The sequence below is a fragment of the Danio aesculapii genome, chromosome 10 (assembly GCF_903798145.1).
Source record: "Danio aesculapii chromosome 10, fDanAes4.1, whole genome shotgun sequence".
Lineage (NCBI taxonomy): Eukaryota > Metazoa > Chordata > Actinopteri > Cypriniformes > Danionidae > Danio > Danio aesculapii.
The window spans coordinates 42172476-42189975 of NC_079444.1; the positions used below are offsets into that span (position 1 = coordinate 42172476).

At 34.5% G+C, this 17500-nt stretch overlaps 1 protein-coding gene across 1 annotated transcript in view; it reads right to left on the reverse strand.

Annotated features, from left to right (window-relative positions):
* The window catches only part of tcf7l1a (transcription factor 7 like 1a), a 96236-nt gene that overhangs the window by 39956 nt on the left and 38780 nt on the right, over nucleotides 1-17500 (reverse strand). The window lies entirely within an intron of this gene.

A 17500-nucleotide genomic window follows, 5' to 3' on the forward strand; every position in this document is an offset into this window, starting at 1 on the left:
TGAATAAAAATAAACGTAAATAAATGAATAAAACTAATAAAAACACAAATATATAAAAATAAATTAATAAAAATAAATAGAATAAAATAACTAAATAAAAATAAATTAATAAAAATTAACAAATAAATAAAAATAAATAAATTAATTAATTAATTAATAAAAATAATAAAGACACAAATATATAAAAATAAATTAATAAAAAAATAGAATAAAATAACTAAATAAAAAAAAAATTAATAAACAAATAAATAAAAATAAATAAATAAATGAATAAAAATAATAAAGACACAAATATATACAAATAAATGAATAAAAAATAGAATAAAATAACTAAATAAAAATAAATGAATAAAAATAAATAAATAAATAAATGAATAAAAATAATAGACACAAATATATACAAATAAATGAATAAAATAACTAAATAAAAATAAATTAATAAAAATAAACAAATCAATAAAAATAAATAAATAAAAATAATAAAGACACAAATATATAAAAATAAATGAATAAAAATAAATAAAATAAAATAACTAAATAAAAATAAATTAATAAAAAATAAATAAATAAAAATAAATAAATAAATAAATGAATAAAAATAAACAAATAAATAAATGAATAAAAATAATAAAACACAAATAAATAAAAATAAATGAATAAAAATAAATTAAATAAAATAACTAAATAAAACAAAATTAATAAAAATAAACAAATAAATAAAAATAAATAAATAAATAAATAAATTAATATAAATAAAAATTTTAACTGAATAAATAAAATACAAATTTTAAATAAATAAAAAAAATAAATAAATGAATAAACAAATAAATAAAAATAAATACATGAATAAATAATTTAAATTTAAAACAAATAAGTAAATGAATAAAAATAAACAAATAAAAAATAAATGAATAAAATTAAAATAAATAAAAAAAATATTTAAAAATAAACAAATAAAAAAATTTATTACTACAAATAATTAAATAAAAATAAATAAAGAAACAAATAAAAATAAACAAACAATTCAAATAAATAAATTAATTGATCAAAGCAAAAAAATAAACTAATTAATAAACAAACAAAAAAAATGTTTTGCAGTAACTGGAATAATGGATAATAACTGGATAATTGTTGTTCTTTTGTGGTTTTCATTTCAACGATTTCCCTCTTTTCTAATTTATTTTAAATAAAAGCATCTGCCAAAACGCTTAACCCTAAATGTAGATTCTTCATAAGGATAAAGAGGTGAAGTAGGAGGCTTTTGTCTTATCTAAACAAACAGTCTCCAAAACCAGTTTTCTGAGTTTCCACCTTTAACCGGTGTTGAAATTCAAGTTTTTGCGTTGCATAAATAAACGTCTGCCACAGAGTCAGACGCACATTACACCCGACAAACACACCAATCCACAATTCCTGGTTTTACACCATCCACTGTAACAAATATCAGTTCATTAAGTGTCCGTATTTTGTGTTTTCCCTTATTTACAGTTGCGAATTGCATTATGGGATGTTGATCTCTGCTCTGTCGACTTATAATGTTGAAAATTCAACTCAACAGTTTAACAATGAGACTTTTATTGACATTTTAGCAGTTTAAAATAATAATATAATGTATAAGAAAAAATATCGAGGGCGATAAGTCTGTAAAATAACAGAAAATGTACTGGCAGCTTATTACAAGTGTTTTGTAGTGTAATATACAACACCAACCCAGACAATATATTAGTGGAGTAATAGATCACGGTCTCACGGTTTAGATCACATTACCGTTTTTAGTCATGGATCGGACCATTTTTCGGATCAGCCAAAAATGAGAGACAAATGTAATTTACTTTACATTTATTACAAAAACAGTACTGTAAGAAACTTTTAGTTTTAACAAACATAACTTAGAGGCTATAATTTTATTACAAATAAAATGAAGAAATAATCAGCTGAATAAAAATAAATTGTAAAATTCTCACTGTTACAAGTACTGCTGCTGATAACGCTAAATGTAGATCTAACATGATAATTTCTACAATCCAGATTTATTTTCAGTCTCATCTTCAATAAAAGATTCAGTTGTTCACTCATAAAGCTTCATGTTTCATTGCTAGATGATCCGTTTTGAAGAATTATTCAGTGGCATATTTTTAATGGCTGGTTGTCGCCACCTACTGGTTAAATAATGTAATTGCTGCCTACAACTTTCATTTTTGAGCGTCAAGTTAAATGCATATGATGGTGATTTTAATCTTTACTATAAACATCAGTGGTTATATACTGTAAAAAATGGCTGTGATTTCAACGGTAAAAAACTGTAAAAATGCTACAGTAAAAATCTGTAACCCGCTCAACAGTATGTTTCCTTAATATGTACGGTGAATAACTGTAAATTGACTTTCCCAGAATTACCTGCATGACTCATCACTTTTATGCTTTGACATTACTATGGATCTTTTTAGCAGTCTCCCCATCAGTGATGTACATTAGAGATTTATGTTACATCTAATGTTGATAAACAATGTTTATTTCATGACTTATGCGTGTTACCATACTGGTGTTTAGTAGCTGTGTGAATGACTTCCTCATCACCAGCTGCATATGACTGTGTTAACGTGTCTAACTGTGTAACAAAAGATGTGTAGATGATGGTCATTCAAAACAGACATATTACATCTATAAATGAATGAAATACGGTAGTTTACTGTAAAAAATAGAAATTACTTAACGGCTGGTACCGTATTTTTAATCGGTAAATACTGGCAACAACAGCTGCTGTTTTTTTTACCGTAAATTTTGCTGATTTATTTTTTACAGTGCATCTAATCTATTAACTGTTATAGTACTTCTGCGTTATTTGACTGTTTGTAACTTCATAACTTACTCAAAAGATGCAATCTCTTCCTTAATTTTTGCGTTTTTCAAGCACACACGCATGAATGCAGTGATTCGAAGGATTAATAAACATATCCAAATCACCATCATTTATAATTTCTCTTGCGTGGGTGTTGAGATCCTGATCTTATACTGATTAATCGTGCAGCTTACACTGAATGCAATAATGCAGGCTAAACAAGTAGTGAAAGAAAACCCCTTTAATAACCTAAGAAACCCACCACATCTCCAATAACCCACCACAACTTCTTCTGTCGTCATTATATTTTACAGGAAAGCCTAAATCCTTTCATACATGTGATTTGAATGATGCAGGAGGCGATCGCTTTGTGATCGTTACAAATTTAGGATCGTTCAACAAGTAAAAACAAATGTTTTGATCTGTGTGTTCAGAATCGTGAGTTGTGATCTGTACGAATCACAGATCAACCGTGATCCGTTACACCCCTACAATATATCACTTTAATCTATTAAAAATGTTAAACATAATAATTTGTAGAATACAGATTTATTTTCAGTCTCATTTTCAATAAAAGATTCAGTTGTTCACTCATAAAACTTCATGTTTCATTGCTAGATGATCAGTTTTGAAGAATTCAGTGGCATATTTTTAATGGCTGGTTGTCGCCACCTGTTGGATAAATAATGTAATTGCTGCCTTGAACTTTCATTTTTGAGCGTCAAGTTAAATGCATACGATGGTGATTTTAATCTTTACCATAAACATCAGTGGTTATATACTGTAAAAAAATGGCCATTATTTCACTTTTTACAACTTATGAAGCTTAAAAGTTGTCAAAAGAAGGATCAAGCGCTCATAACGCGACTGAAAAGCAAAAATAAACACGGAAAAATACAAAATAAAATCACAAAATATAAAAAAACTGCTCATTTATGGCGATTTTTACAGCGATTTTTACATTTCTAAACACAACACACACACCTGGAATACGCATAAAAAGCCGAATGACTCTGGTCAGGAGATTCAGTGGAAGAAATCAATTAAACTGTGCTCTGAGTCCTCCGCAGATTCCAGAAGTCCAGCTGTTCTTTGTCTTAATTCTTCTGAAAGCTGTGGAGATGGACTCCGAATGCTGTTTAGCACCTGGGAGCATTAGCTGGAACATTTTGGGGGGCCGAGACGGGACCCCGGAGAGAAGGCGAAACGTGAAAAGTTAAATATGACTGCAGGTCCCATGCCCAGCTGGATGGAGAGTATGTGTGTATGTTAGTACGAGGAACAGCTGGGAGGAAGTCCCACAGCGCACTGGGAGAAGGAGAAAAAAAAATGCATGAAGCGGAGAAGGAGATCTGCCTTTCTCTGCTTCTATAAATCAGTGGAGGACGCAATAGCATGCAATGAGAGAAGCAGCCTGCGGTGATGAATGACTGGACTTCCTATACAGAGGGAGACGTTTATTGTGAAAGGCCCCTCACGCACGCGTGTCAAAGTTTGATGCCTCTCAGCTTTTCTGGGGGCCCCTGTGCTTATGATTTTCAGGAGCCATTTATAAAAAGACAGTTTTTCATGCCTTCACGGAGCTTCCCTGCCTGCGCTGGGTCATCTGGTTTGTGTAGAAAGTCAAAAGCGTATCAGATGTTCATCATCCGATTCCTATCGCAGCTCTCCACACATTAAAACAAATCGATTTTTTTGGCTGCTTGTTCAAACTACTTATTTAAAATGAGCAGAAACAAATCAATTCTTGCAATTTTTTGTTTTGTTTAACGTTCAATCTACTTAAATTTATTCAGTTAGAAGAAAAAAATCTTGTTCAAACTACTTACAGTGCTCAGCATGATTAAAACCCATTTTATATCCATTACTCCGTGAATATAGGTGCATATGAACAATTTCCATTCATTCATGTTCCTTCAGCTCTGTTTCAGGGGTCGCCACAGCGGAATGAACCACCAACTATTTCAGCATATGTTTTACACAGCGGATGGCCTTCCAATTGCAACCCAGTACTGGGAGACACCCATACACACTTATTCACACACACACACGCACACACACAGGCTTTCCAAAATTGGACAATAGAAGATTGGAGAAACGTTGCCTGGTCTGATAAGTCTTGATTTCTGCTGACACATTCAGATGGTCGGGTCAGAATTTGGCATCAACAACATGTAAGCATGGATCCATCCTGCCTTGTATCAATGGTTTAGTCTGGTGGTGGTGTAATGGTGTGGGGGATATTTTCTTGGCACACTTTGAGCTTATTAGTACCAACTGAGTATCGTGTCAACGCCACAGCCTATGTGGCAAATGATATTTAAAACACAAAAAAAATGCAAGTAAAGCATCTCCTTTAGCATTTCAAATAACAATTGTGCCAAATACAATGCCAAAATATGAGTGAAATAAGATACTATTGTCTTTCCGTGTAATTTATATAGCTTTGTTAAAAAAAAACAAATTAAAAATTCTCATTTTAACCTGAACTTAAAATCTATCAAAGACAGATCATACTAAATCCTGTTGTATTTTAGAAGATGAATAAATGGTTTTCTGTTAATGAAATGTTTTTTTAATACGTCATTATATGATACCTGGGCACCACCATCAGTACCTGGGCACCACCATCTCTCAGGATCTGAAGTGGGACATTCACATAGACTCTATTGTGAAGAAAGCCCAGCAGAGACTGTACTTCCTTCGTCAGCTGAGGAAGTTCAACCTGCCACAGGAGCTGCTCGTACAGTTCTACTCAGCTGTCATCCAATCCATCCTCTGCACTTCAATCACTGTCTGGTTCAGCTCAGCTGCCAAAACCGACCTCCGTAGACTACAGCGAATAGTCCGGACTGCTGAGTGAATCACTGGCACTACCCTTCCTACACTTCAAGAACTGTACTCTTCCAGAGTGAGTGAAAGGGCTCGCAAAATCACTCTGGACTCCTCACACCCAGCACACTACCTGTTAGAACTGTTACCGTCTAGTCGGCGCTTCAGAGCACCAAGCACAAAAACAGCCAGACACAGGAAAAGTTTCTTTCCTCAGGCTGTCTACCTTATGAACAGTTAAATATTCCCCTACTGTGCAATAAATAGGTGCAATACTTTCTCATACGCACTTGTAAACAGCACCTTATAACCTGTATATTTATAACAATCTGAACATACAACTCAACATCCAGGTTTCTTGACTAACCGCATCTGTTTAATGTTTATTTTGTGTTGTCACTTGTCACTTCATGTACACTGAGAGCTTCTGTAGCCAAAACAAATTCCTTGTGTGTGTGAAGCACATTTGGCAATAAAACTGATTCTGATCCTCGTTATTAATATTCCAGACGGTATTTCTGAACATACATTATTAAAATCATTGAATGACCTTTTAGTGGGCTGTAAAATACATTACAAATGTGCAATAGTCACTATTTCTCGCTAAAAAGTGTTCAAACATAAAAAGATGCGTCCTAATGTCAAATAAAAGTCCCTCAAACATGTTCCTCCATCAACTAACAAGAAGTAAACATGGCTTTGTTTCTCCCTTTAAACTTCATTCATCACAAGCGGAATTGTTGAGAGGAAGTTTGGATAAGACTGAGGGCTAAAAATGGAAAAGACATTATGGTCTGGTGGACGGAGTTGCTGAGTTTGGTGGTGCGGAAAACAAAAGTGGTTTATGAGCCAGGACTGGTACGGTTTCCTTACAGCTGGCAGGATGAGCCCAGACCCCGTGCCCTGTTTAGTAAAGATGTTGAGTTCACTTTCACCTTCCATTGTCTGGTAGTACAGTTGATAAACGACAGCCTTAAGTTCAACATATGATTCAGCCGGACGCTTCTTAAAGAGACAGAACAGCAAAAAAAATGATGTTATTTCCAAACCTGAGTTTCATTCATCTGTGAAACATAAACACGGGTATTTTGAGGAAGACACCTTTCTAAATATTAGTTTTTTTAAAGGGGTCATGAACTGAGAAATCACCACAGGTTTATAAACACAACCTGTATGTTTTAAAACTCTAAACTTTGTTGTTACTCTTAAATAAAAAATATATTAATAAAAAATGCTTGTATTGAAGGCAGTCCAATGAAACGACAGGTTTTGGAATGTGCTATTCGATGAGGTCATATACTGAATAATAAGCTCCGCCTCCATAGAAGATTAACCCTAATTGAAGATTAATTCTAATTGTTCTTATGCTTGTTTTTGGCACTGTTTCTATGCCAGTCAGAGCAGTGGGTGTGTACTTGTGAGGCTACAATCTGCCACGCCCATTTAAACTCAATATTCTGATCAGTGTTGGGTGTAATGAGTAACAAAGTAACAAGTTACTGCCATTAAATTACTTGTCCACTGAAAAAGTAGAGCAAGGGCGTACTCACACTATGTACAGTTGCCTCGAACCGGGCCGAAGCACGCCCGCACTCACATTGCATTTGCGCCTGAGCACGCTTACATCATCGATAATGCGCTGTTCAGTAAGAAGCTCTCTCGCTCAGCACAGTGGACATTGCTTGAGATGAAGTGACACGCTTTCAAATATTCCGCCAAACAGATCCGCAACTTTTGACGCTCCTAAACAATCATAAAGTCCTCGTGGAATTAGGAGGTTTGTTGAAGGTGCAGCTGTCGTGCAGTGAGAGGTTTATGTCCTTAATAATCTACGACAGATTTCGTTTATTGAACAGTAAGAATGATTAATAAACACATATGAAACAGTCCCTCAGGCGTGCTTTGCACTCACACTACAAGTGTACCGAGCCAAAACCCAAGTGAACCGCGCTCAACCACACCTCTTCCAACCAGGCCAGGACCGGCCAGCTGAACAGTGTCTGAGCCCAATTTAGAGCACTCACACTTCTCAAACCACCTGGTAAACGGGCCTGGGCACGGTTCGTATAGCATAGTGTGAGTGCGCCCTTAGTGATTGTATTTAAAATAACTACATTACTTTTCAGGCCAAGTTTTAATGATGTAATTAGTAATTGTAATTAAATTGCTTTCGACTTAGAGTTACTTAAAATATGCATGCCAAAAATACTGCATAAATTCAACAGTTCTGTATAAAACAATCCAGAAAAGGAGAGAAATTGTAAATATATATATTTTTGTTATACAAATATATTTGCAGAATAACTCGATAATAACTACATTTTTCAACAAAAAAAAGTACAGATTTGTCACATGAATTGAGTTGAGTTTGTATGAAATATGGTGTCATTATGACTTTGAAACATTTTGTTTTGATACGCATGTTTAACATTTCTTAAGTATAACTTTTAAAAAACAAATCTAACAAGCTGTCAAATTGTTTAGTATTAAATTAAATTAGTATTATATTAAATTAGTATTCAGTATGCTTTGAGATTGATACTAATTTTGTGTCGTTTTGAGAGTGATTTAGTTTCTTTTCAGAGCAAGCTAATAATTAAATACACTGTAATAAATGCTGGGTTCCACACAATAGATTTGTGTTGGACAACATGAAGAAATTAAGTTAACTAACTAGTTTTTACAAATTTAAAGGGATTGAACATAAAACTATTAAATTGTCTCAAAGAAAACTCAAGAATTGTGTTGTTTTAGCTAAATTTTAATAAGCTGGTTTTTTTGAACGTGGAATTTTAATAATGAAAATAGTAATAAATTACGTTTTTGAAGTAACTTACCAAACACTGGTCAAAACAATAGTCAATTACTGCTAAATTATGACGTTTTTGAAGTAAAAAAAAACAACCTTATTTACATTACATGCAGACGACAACAAACCAGTGAAAAAAAAAAACATCGATGCACACTGAAAAAAAAGATTAATTGGATTTACTACATTTTTTTAGGTAGTTGAACGTTACTAAATGTAATTTCTTTAAATTCAGCCCTTATAAACAGTTTGAAACCACTTAACTAAAAGATTATTTTTTGTAAATCTAATGAATAATTTATTTCAGTGTAGTTCATGGCTCAAAGTACACTCAAAAAATTAAAACTAATTTAAAATTTAATCAAATTTTTGGGGGGCAACTTATTTATTATTATCAAATATTTAATTATTTAATTAAATATTATTATTATTTATTACTTATTATTATTATTGTTTTATGTTCATTCATTTTCTTTTTGGCCTAGTCCCTTTATTAATCTGGCATCACCACAGCAGAATAAACTGACAAGTTATCCACCACATGTTTTATGCAGTGGATGCCCTTCCAGCTGCAACTCATCACTGGGAAACACCCATACACTCATTCATACTCGTACACTACGGACAATTTAGCTTACCCAATTCCCCTATAGCGCATGTGTTTGGACTGTGAGGGAAACCGGAGCATCCGATGGAAACCCATGCCAACATGGGGAGAACATGCAAACTCCACACAGAAATGCCAACTGAGCCAGCCGAGGCTCGAACTGGCAACCTTCTTGCTGTGAGGCGATCCTGCTACCCACTGCACCACTGTGACTTTACACCATAAATTTGTAAAAACTAATGCTAACTTAATTCCTTTATGTTGTCCCAACACAAATCAATTTTTTACAGTGTAATTTAAGTTGAACATGAGGATTTCTTTTCAAGTGGACTGTCCCTTTAAGAGCGCAGTCTGTAGTAAAGACAGTCTGCTAGTTGTCGGGAGGTTTTCGTCTGTGTTTCTGGTATGTGCAGCTGCAGTTAAAGTGGACGGATGACTGAAAAAATACAATCTACCGTGCTCATCGTAACCGCCATCACCTGACTGAAAACTTAACATACTATCTTGAAATACAATCTTCCCACACAAACACACAGTCTACCCGTGCCCTGCTTTTCTGGAGACACAAAGGGAGAGCGGCCAAAATAAACAGCGCTGGGGTCTGGGGATTTGTATCTGAAAGCCAGAAGTCCAGCAGCAGATGCTTAGCAATATGCAACATTGACTTCTTGTTTGGGAGAGGAGAGAAATGGAGGAGAAATGCTCAAATATGCATGTCTGATTTCAGACCTGCTGAGAAACGGGATTAATTAATGGTGTACTTTCATTTACTGATAGTTAAAGACCAAATTATTAGCCGTCCAGTGAAAATCTTTATGTGAAGTTAAGTATATATATATATATATATATATATATATATATATATATATATATATATATATATATATATATATATATATATACACATATATGTATACACACATATATGTGTGTATATATATATATATATATATATATATATATATATATATATATATATATATATATATATATATATATATATATATATACACATACATATACATACATACATATACATACATACATACACACACACACACACACATACAGTGCTCAGCATAACGGAGTACACCCCATTTTGAAATTGAGTGTTTTTCTCCATTTCTCAGTGAATATAGGCCATGTATTCTGGTGCATTTAAACAAAACAGATTTATAAAACAGATATATTTATTAAAATAATAGTTTAGTCACCAAACATATTTAGAAATGGAAAGATAACACAATTAACTTCAAGCAAAATATTGCAAAATTAAATTACAACCTACAAAAATGTCAACTAAATTGTTCTTGATTGCTTCTCTTGATTTTTCCTCTTTTTTTTATTTGTATTTAATATTTTTTCTATAACGTATAAATTTGAGTGTACTAGTTTTTGGACCGTTATCATCAGTTATTTTGTTAGATAAGCTCCTAAACATAATAGTTTGAATAAGTAATTTCTAATAACTAATTTCTTTTATCTTTGCCATGATATGCCATGATAGAGTGGAGTTTGCATGTTCTCCCCTAGCTAAATTGGCCGTAGTGCATGAGTGTAAATGAGTGTGTATGGGTGTTTCCCAGTGTTGGGCTGCAACTGGAAGGGCGTCCACTGTGTAAAACATATGCTGGATAAGTTGGCGGTTCATTCCACTGTGGCAACCACTGATTAATAAAGGGACTAAGCCGAAAAGAAAATGAATGAATGAATGATGACAGTACACAATAATAAGATTTCAAGTCTCTAGTATTCAGCTTAAAGTGACATTTAAGCTAATTAAATAGGTTAATTAGGATAAAATTAGGGTAACTAGGCAAGTCATATAATGATGGTTTGAAAACAAATCTTGCTTAACCTCCTAGAGCTTGAGTGGCCACATACAGGGACAGCACATTTTAGCTCTTAAGTGGCTATTTTAAATACTTTAAATGTTTTATATTTTGTTACAGACATACAGTGTCATCCTGCAACTGTTTTGGAAGATATTAAAAGTCCCAAACACTATTTTTAAATGTCCAAAATGGGGGAAAAAATTGTATTTAACCCTCTGATAGTCAGAACATGTTCAAAAAATGTCTATATTAAATACGTATTGAAAAACAGTCAGGAAAAAGTGTTTTATGTAAATTCGGACCACGAGTCCACATATATGGACATCATGTTTCTCTAAAAGTACATCATATCAAAAGATGATACTCAGGTTTTTATTCTAATTAGGTTCTAATTAGAATAAAAAAGCCCAAATAGCAAAGAGAAATAAAAAATGGATGTAAAAAAACACCTTGGGTCTTAAGAGGATAAGGGGGCTAATAATATTGACCTTAAAATGGTTTAGAAACAATGTAAAACTGCTTTATTCTAGCTAAAATAAAATAAATAAGACTTTCTCTAGAATAAAAAATATTATAGGAAATACTGTGATGCTTCTGTGGGTTTTGTTTATCCAAATTAATCTTTATATTCTTTATTAGATTCAAGTCAGGTGATTGGCTGGGCCATTCTACAGCTTGATTTTCTTTCTCTGAAGGTATCTGAGAGTTTCCTTGGCTGTGTTTTGGATCATTGTCTTGCTGAAATGTCCACCCTGGGTTCATCTTCATCCTCCTGCTAATGTAGATGTTGGGCTGAAGCAGCTGATGTTCATTTACACTGAGGAATGGCAGAGGGTTGCTGAAGAACTACTGAGAGATTTCAGCTGCTGTCTGGGCTTTCATTGACTCTCTACACCTCCCTTTCTTCATGTGTTCAATACTTTTTCCCTGTGTCATTTCATTTCATTACACATAACTTCATTTGTAAACTAATTAGATTTGTTTTCTTTGCATATATGGATTTCTGTGGTTGTTACCAACATCTGGTGAAAATTTTAACTCCACAGCCTCTTCAGAAATTTGTTTAGTGTGAAAAATGGTGACGTGTTCAATACTTATTTTGCCCGCTGAATAGTATCAGTAACAGAAGTAAATACATGTGCTGCATGCATACTCCATTTCAAACGTATACTGCAAGCATTATGAAAAATAGATTGAATTATCAAGAATGAGTGCCAGTCAGTGCCTCAGGCAGAAGACGTGTGCGTGTGTGTGTGTGTGTGTGTGTGTGTGTGAGCAGATTGATGCGGTTTGAGAAATACACCTGGAGAGAGTTTGTAGCTGTCTGCCTGATGTCAAGGGGTCGAGGGAAAGATTGAAACACTGCTTAAATACTTTCCGCGCAGCCGAGCGAAGACGATGGAGATCTTTAACAGGATTATGACAACGTTAAAACCTCACAAACACACTCTCTCCTGACACACACACACTGGAGAAATGAGGCTTTCTGTCAAAACAGAGTGAGGAAGACACCTCTTTAAGGAGATCTCTGGAAGCCTGGACATGTGTTGGTGTGACCGCAGGCTTCGCTCGGGATTTCACACACTCAAACCACTGAAGATTCTTGGAAAGTCAAAAAACACACACAAATCTGGAGTGGGCGGAGCTAAGTAGGTCCTGTCAATCATTCAAAACAAGGCCTGTAATTGTGTTTCCACTCACCCTCAACCCCCCCTACCCCCCCCCCCCCCCCAACACACACACACGCACGCACACAATCTAACACACACACACGAACATACAAATCTAACACACACACAATTTAACACACAAATACAATATAACACACACTAACACACAAACACACAATCGAAGACACACAAATAAACACACAAACACTGACAAAGACAGTGTACATTCACACACAAACAAAAAAAACAGACTCTGACAACACACAAATAACAAGGATGCGCGCACACACACACACACTCTCTCTGACACACAAATACAAACACACACACATACACAAACAATCTAAGACACACAAATACAAACACACACACACAAACAATCTAAGTCACACAAATACTAACACACACACACACACACACACACACTCTCTCCGACACACAAATACAAACACACACACACAAACAATCTAAGTCACACAAATACTAACACACACACACACACACACACACACACACACACACTCTCTCTGACACACAAATACAAACACACACACACAAACAATCTAAGACACACAAATACTAACACACACACATACACACAAACAATCTAAGACACACAAATACAAACACACACACACACACACACACACACAATCTGAGACACACAAATACAAACACACAAACAATCTAAGACACACAAATATACACACACACAATCTAACACAAACAATCTGAGACACACAAACAAACAAACACACACACAATCTAAGCACACACATACACACAATCTAAGACACAAATATAAACACACAAACACACAATCTAACACAAACACACACACACACACACACATTTTGATACACACACACAGAGACACACACACAACTCGCGCACACACGCAATCTAACACACTGACACACACACACACAATTACAAATACACATACACAAACAATCTAAGACTCTCAAATACAAACACACAAACACATTTTATACACACACAAACACACTCAGACACACACACACGTACACACACACATACACAATCTAACATACTGACACACACACAATCCCAAATACACACAATCTAACACACACATAAATATAAACAAACACACACACACACACACACACACGCACACACCCCCGTTCTGCAAGAATGGTTCATAAAGCACAGTGTGGTCCGAGTGGAGCTCCTCATTGGAGCAGTTGAGCAGACACTAGACAGTGGGTTAAGTGTGTGTGTGTGTGTGTGTGTGTGTGTGTGTGTGTGTGTGTGTGTACAGAGCAGAGCAGTGGCTCAATCCTCACCTGACTCCTTCATTAAGAGCCTTTATTAACACCTCTCTCTGCTCTTTCACTGCCGTCACAATCAACAAACAATAGAGGAGCCGTTTCCAGCCCTGCCTCACCACAGGCCGCCATTGTGCCTATAAGAGCACGCAGACTATCCCATAATTAACTACACAATTCATAGGCAAACGACACCCCTATCTGTGCTAATTACTAATTAATCTGCGTTGAAACGGACTGGGATTGTTGACCACAAATATATGAGGCTTTCCATCAGAACAATGAACATTCATACGCAAAATAACAAACAAAACTGCAGTCTGATGTCAGAGATTAGACTTGTTAAAGGAGTCTTATCTTATTACTGAAACAATAAGCAGTCGGAGAGCGGCATTTCAACCAACAAATCCGCTATTCACTGGCCGATCACATTAGGAGGTCATTCAACAATCTTCAGGGAACATTCAGGTACAAATAAACCAGCGGATGCCCATTTCAGGAACTGGATGAAAATCTGTGTGCTTGTAAACGGGAATAAAATCAACTGAATTCACATTAAATAACTATTAATATTACTTAACATGACCTAATGGTGAACAATACAGCATTTCATTCAGAGGTCACCACAGTGGAATGAACCGCCAACTATTCTGGCATATGTTTTACACAGCGGATGCCCTTCCAGCTGCAACCAAGTACTGAAAACACACTCATTCACACACACACACTTATACACTACGGCCAATTTAGTTTACTCAATTCTCCTATAACGCATGTGTTTGGACTTTGGGGGGGGGGAAACCGGAGCATCCAGAAGAAACACGGGGAGAACATGCAAACTCCACACAAAAATCGAACCAGTGACCTTCTTGCTGTGAGGGGACATCGCTACCCACTGTACCACTGTCGCCCCTAGATTTATTTATTTATTTTCAATTGGTTTATTATTTATTTCTCTCTGTCTTGATTCATCTTTGCATACTTATTGAAGGCCTCAGGAGACAGAAGGGGATAGCTTAGGTTTGAGAACATTCGAACCCCACACAGAAATGCCAACTGGCCCAGCTGGGACTCGAAGCAGCGACCTTCTTGCTGTGAGGCCACAGTGCTAACCACTGAGCCACCGTGCCAACCACTACAGCATTTATTTATTCTAAAATGATGAAGTAATACACACTTAAGATCAAAAGTTAACATGAATTCAACTGTTAGGTTTGTTTGTTGTTAGTTTTATGTTGAGGAATGTTAACAAATGAGGCTTTATTGTGAAGTCTTATCAAACATTTTACTCAAAATACAACATTTCTATCACCTGTAATGTCTGTTTATGAAAATAATTGACTTCTTTTAAATACTAAAAGAAGTTTAACTTTTTTATTATTATTATTAAGCCATTTTCTAGCAGATAATATGTTTAACTGATTAAAGTATTAGACGAATGTAAAATAAAAATAAATTAAAATAAATAAAATGAAACGAAATAAATGTTAATTAAAAAAATCATTTTACGAGGAGGGAAAAATGTGATTATTTATTAAAAAGTCACAATTTAATTCAGTATAGGTCAAGTGCATTATTATTATTATTTGAAATGAGCAAAATCACTTTGAATTTGACAATTTCTGAAACCTTAAATGTTTTGAACTAAGTATTATTTATTATTAATTAATACTTAATATTTATTTTTAAGTCCCATTTAAAGTATTTTCTTTTTGTTTAAATAATGCTTTAAACCAGAGGTGCCCAAACTAGGGCCCGCAGGCCAAAGTTGGGCCATTGTAACCTTATATTTGGCCCGCCATCCCATCAGAGTAGAGAGGGAGAGTTTTGGCAAGGGTTGGGGGTAGGCATGGGCCGGTATAAGATTCTGACGGTATGATAACCTTGGATGAAAAGATCATGGTATTGTGATTACTGCTCTGAAATATATTTTTTAAATGTGCGGATAATAAAAAATTCCCCACTGAGCACAAAATATTTTAGTATTTTATAGAGCAGTAAACACGTCAGGCTGAATGATAAAAATTGAGCATTGACTTCTGCTGTCTTCATTTGTTTCAAAAACACAGATTTATTTACAATTTAAAACTTCTTTGCATGTTTTTTTTGGCTGGAGATACTGTCGTCGTACAAAATAAAAAAAAATTTAATAAAACAAAACGTACACATACCACATACCTTAGGAACAATATTACAGAAAATTTGGGTGGTTTTAAAACCTTGACTTTTCCAAACTGAGGTATATCTTGAAAACGGTTATTCTCCTATGCCTAGTTGGGGGTAATGCTTTTAATACACATTGCCATTTCTAAATTAAGCTATCCTCTCATTTGTTAAGATTTATTTTTAAGCTACAAAAAAAACCTTGAATTAAATGTTTTAATGAAATGTTGTAAATGAAGGCAGGTGACACTTGACTAGAGTATTCAGCATTAACCTCCATAATGTTAGAAATTAAATTCTTATGTTTTCATTCTAACAGATTCATTAGAAAATGTAAATAATATATAATGGATTAGTTAATATGCTTATAGTAATGCTTTCTATTTATTTTTAAATAAACAATTATTCACAGAAACTTGATATATTTACCTTTGGCCCACTGCCCTTAATCAACTTTGTTTATTGGCCCTTCATAAGAAAAGGTTTGGGCAACTCTGCTTTAAACATAAAATGGGCAACAAAACGTGCATTTATAATAGTGACATGGTGGTTCAGTGGTAAGCACTGTTGCCTCACAGAAAGAAGGTCGCTGGTTTGAGTCCCGGCTGGGTCAGCTGACATTTCTGTGTGGAGTTTGCATGTTCTCCCTGTGTTGACGTGGATTTCCTCCGGGTGCTCCGGTTTCCCCCACAGTCCAAACACATGCGCTATAGGGGAATTGAATAAACTAAATTGGCCGTAGTATATGAGTGTGTGTGAAAATGTGAGAATGTATGGGTGTTTCCCAGTACTGGGTTGCAGCTGGAAGGGCATCCGCTGTGAAAAACATATGCTGGATAAGTTGGCGGTTCATTCCGCTGTGGCAACACCTGATGAATAAAGGGACTAAGCCGAAAAGAAAATGAATGAATGAATAAACTAAGTCCTATTTAAAAAAAGTGTTTTCCTTTTGTTCAAATAACGATCAAGAATAATCTTAAAGCGGGCAACAAAACATGTATTCACAATAGACGTCACAATAAAGTCATATTTAAAACATAAACATAAATAATACATAAAAAAATAGTTACACTTTAGTTGAAGTACCAATTCTCACTATTAAGTTGCGCATCACCTGCAAATGATTAAGATCTTGGCTATTTATTAGTACTTCTAAAGTATGATCTTATCCATAATCCTACTCAGTAACTCAACTACTACATTAATAACTATTAACAAGCAGCAAACAAAGAGTTAAATGGAGCAAAACTCTATTAATGATGAGAATTGTACCTGTAAAGTGTTTTGAAATGTGCAGTTTGCATTCAATGTTTGATGTCAACATAAAAATTAAGGGAGGGGGCGGAGCATAGAGTAGCCCCTCCCCTTTAAAACAGCCAATAGTGTTTCCTTTTTCTTACAGCTTTGCCAATGAGAGTGTTTGAGCTCAAGCGCATCAAATGAACAGCAAATT